At 35.8% G+C, this 4,036-nt stretch overlaps 1 non-coding gene across 1 annotated transcript; it reads right to left on the bottom strand.

Annotated features, from left to right (window-relative positions):
• Positions 1-3,122: 3,122 nt before the first annotated feature.
• TRNAS-AGA (transfer RNA serine (anticodon AGA)) lies at positions 3,123-3,204 on the bottom strand. Its single transcript has one exon. It is a non-coding gene; the product is annotated as a tRNA-Ser (tRNA).
• Between the last annotated feature and the right edge of the window lie 832 nt (positions 3,205-4,036).

The following is a 4,036-nucleotide window of genomic DNA, read 5'->3' as shown; positions in this document are numbered from 1 at the left end:
AAGTTAGACTACTGAAAGTTAAAGGTTACTATGAGGGTAACCAATGGATTTGGTTGCCTAAAGCTCTCTTTAGATCTACACGTACTTCAATTTTTCCATTCTATTTGGTCACACTACAATAAAGAGTGATAGATAAATCTTGCATCCTAAAAGCTTGTCAAATTTTTTCTCGATCTCAAAATACTTTGAATTCATGGAGTAAGGATGTCGCTAGACTAGATGTTGCCCTTTTAATGATTGGTATGCTATGTTATACCATCTCAAGTGACACTCCTTTCATGTCCATGTATTTCAATGCAAAACGTTCCCTCAAGTAGTCAATGAAATATTTCTACTCCTCTAGAGTAAGATCCTTAGTGATGTAAATTGGTGTAGGATCTTGTTCATGTTCCATAGTATCTACCTCTTTAAGCCATCGCAAGAAACTACCTAACCTTTTGTAGAGCATTAAACCTTGATGCATAGAACAAGTAATCATCTATATTATAAGAACTAAATGTGGTTGATTTTGGCTCTAAACATGTTAAGTGAAGTATTGGGTACTCTCACATCATCTTCAACACTTGAGGTACTTGGCACCTACCTTGGGTGTCATACAGATAGTTGTTAACAAGTGCATCTAGTTCTCACACAACATTCTTAATATCAACCATTATTATTTGACCATCCTTGATCATCGTTGACCATCCTTCTTCTTTAAAATTACACATAATCTATGGACAAATTGTGGACAAGTCGAGAGTCCTTATAAAAGGTTGGCATAGTTCTTATGATGACATCATAAGAATCTGGTAGCTTATGATGACAAGTCTAGAGTCCTCATAAAAGGTTGGCCTAATTCTTATGATGACATTATAAGAATTTGGTTGCTTTCAAAAAGTTCATCACCACATAGGTGTGACAGTACAAGATTTTAAATTAAAGATCATGGGGAATTACCATTGACCTTGTGATTGTACTATCTACCATCTTCATAATGAGCTTTGTAAGTTCTAAAAGGAAGTTTTTCCCACTTCTCTCAGTGTAATGCTTAGTTATAATTAGAAATTTGGCTTAGTCACTTCTCTCAGTGTAATGCTTAGTTATAATTAGAAATTTGGCACCACTATATAGGATACCTATGGCTTCTTAATTGTTACATACAACTAGCAGTGTGTGGCTATGTCTTCCCAACCATTACATAGAGTTAGTAATGTGGCATGATGGTTATCATTTTCAAAATTATCACCAAGGTTACTACACTAGAATATTGGACAATTCTTTCCCTTTTGTTACTTCCTACCCTAACCCAAGCTAGAATAGAATTGCAAATGTTGTGGGGAACTTACCTATTACCTTAATCGAGCTAAGACCCTCTTTTCATTTGGTCACTACCTCCGCTTGTCACACTCACTCTAGTGTTTATCACATAAGAAAGCTTGATTCTCTCACTCTCTCAAACTCACAAGAAAATGCAAGCATGCAAGTGGTACAAGACATTAGCAAGAAGTCTCTCAAACTCACTCACTCTCTCTCTCTCTCTCTCTCTCTCTCTCTCTCACACACACACACACACACACACACACACACACACACACACACACAAGTTTACCAAGAGCTTTATTTCATTATGCATAAAGTCCATATAATGACTCAAAAGTCACTTATAGACCTGGCCATGTGTTCACACTAGGTTGGAAACTTCTTAAAAAAGGACTAGGACTTATAATTTCGAACACTTCTTAAAATATGAGCAGGCTTTATAATTTTGGACACTTCTGAAAAAAGGATGAGGATCTCTGTGGTAACACTTGTAAAAGATGTAGTGTCAAGACCTTTAGAGAAGGTCTATTTCTTTGCAATAACACTCATCAAAGATGTAGAGTTAGTCTATTGCTTTGTGGTAACACTCAACAATGATGTAGAGTTGTAGAAATGATCATAAAGCCTCTTGATCTTGAGACTAATTATAAATTAATCAATGAGAGATAAGTCACCAAGGACTGTATCTCATGTGGAGATACTTTTTTCTAGCAATATAGTACCACATTATCTCTCCTTCCTCCTACTTGAGGTTATATGGGGCTTTATTTTTCTCCACTAGTAGATGAGAATCCCACAATGAAAGTGTGCCTTGAGACCTCATAGTAGCTAGCCTTTTTAAGCGAGTTTAGAGATTTAAATTGTTGTCATCTATCTATGTTGCTCTCAACAAGGCCAGATATTGTGTATGTTATTGCACTTCTAAGCAAATTTATGTCCTACCCAAAAACTTCTCATTGGCAAGAAATCAAGAGAGTTTTTAGATGCCTAAAGGGTGCTCTTCACCTGGGCATGTTTTATGCAAAAGGTAAAAATTCAAAACTATTTGGATTCAATGACTCTGATTGGGCAAGAGACAAAGACAATTGAAAATCGACCATTGGGCTTTATTTCTCACTTGGTTCTTATGCTATCTCATGGACAAGTAAGAAACATATTAGAGTGGCTACTTCATCATCATGTGAAGCTAAATATAGAGAAATATTCACAACCACATTGGAATGCATATGGCTAAGAAGAGTTATATGCCACACACATATACTCGAAGTCAAAGTGCTATACCCAATACATCTAATCTAGTCTTTCATATAGGTACTAAGCACATTGAAGCACATTACCACTATGTGCATGAACACCTACCTATATGCATGAAGGAAAATGTGCCAGATTTCTTCACCAAAGCACTCTCTAAAGACAAATTTAATAGCTTTAAGGTTGCTTTACATGTGGTATATGTAGAGAGCAAAGGGGGGGATTGAAGGAGATTATGCTCTCATAGCTTGTACACTTCACTTCAGGTACTAGCACACTTAGCATAAAATTATTAGTACTAGTGCAAAGCACACGTAGCATAATATTAGTAGTAGTAGTAGTAGTGCAAAGCTCTCTAATTTTAGTGCAAAGCACACGTAGCATAATATTAGTAGTAGTAGTAGTAGTGCAAAGCTCTCTAATTTTTAGACTGAAGCTTTAATTTCTTTACTTTTGTGAAAACATGCACGTAAGGTACATAGAAACTCAATATGAGAGGGAAGGAGAACAAAATTACTTTGCTCATTCCTGATGAGCAAGCATGAATTTAATTAAATAAAATGAAATGGCGTGGACGGCAGGATTCGAACCTGCGCGGGCAGAGCCCACATGATTTCTAGTCATGCCCGATAACCACTCCGGCACGTCCACCTCACTGATCGGCGTTGCACTTACGTTTATTATAAAAACTTTTCCGCCCCAAGTTTAATGTTTCCTCCATTGCTTGGTGTTAGCAAAACTGATATCTTGTTTCAGGTGCAGGAACCATGATAAGACAAGATTTTTCTCAATTCTATATAAATATTTTACACTTGCATCCATAGAAAAGGAAAGAGGGTTATAATTTGAAAGGGTAGGCTGACTCACCTTTACTACTTGTATTATAGGTAGAAAGATGAAATGAGAGACTATTATATGAAAACTCCTCAATAAGGGCACAAGCTCATGATGTAGGCTCAAGCTAAGGGCATTGACAAGCTTGCCATGGAAAAAGTGATGACAAAGATCTTCACCACAAATTATCCATTATTATTGAGACATCTTCATCCACAGCATACCAATATGTAAAGGCCCTATAAATCACTCCCTTGAGGTTTTTATTTATTCAAAAGAAAAATCTATGGAACTAAAAGTGCAAAAAGCCTAGTACATGAACATTCACAAGTACAGATACTTGGGGCTTATGCTTCATATAACAGCTAAAATGTATTAGAAATGAAAATAATGATGAATTTTCACAATGGTGACGTGTTTTCTTAAGCCAATAAATATTGTTTTCTTGAGACCTCTTGGCATATCATTGAGACTTAATTGCAATCCTTAAAAAAAAACATTCTAAAAGACGAATAAGATAAGTGCTAAAACCCTTGAAATATTTTCCTTTTGGACTAAAACTTTCACGATGGACCTCTTGTAGAAAAAAACAAAAAAAAAACTTATGATCTTCATGCATTAACTATAGATTTATGTTGTTTTGTCACAC

Source organism: Cibotium barometz, chromosome 6, assembly GCF_041138505.1.
Source record: "Cibotium barometz isolate CiBa-2024 chromosome 6, ASM4113850v1, whole genome shotgun sequence".
Lineage (NCBI taxonomy): Eukaryota > Viridiplantae > Streptophyta > Polypodiopsida > Cyatheales > Cibotiaceae > Cibotium > Cibotium barometz.
Note: the sequence above shows the minus strand (reverse complement) of the source record. Positions and strands in the feature narration are given on the sequence as shown.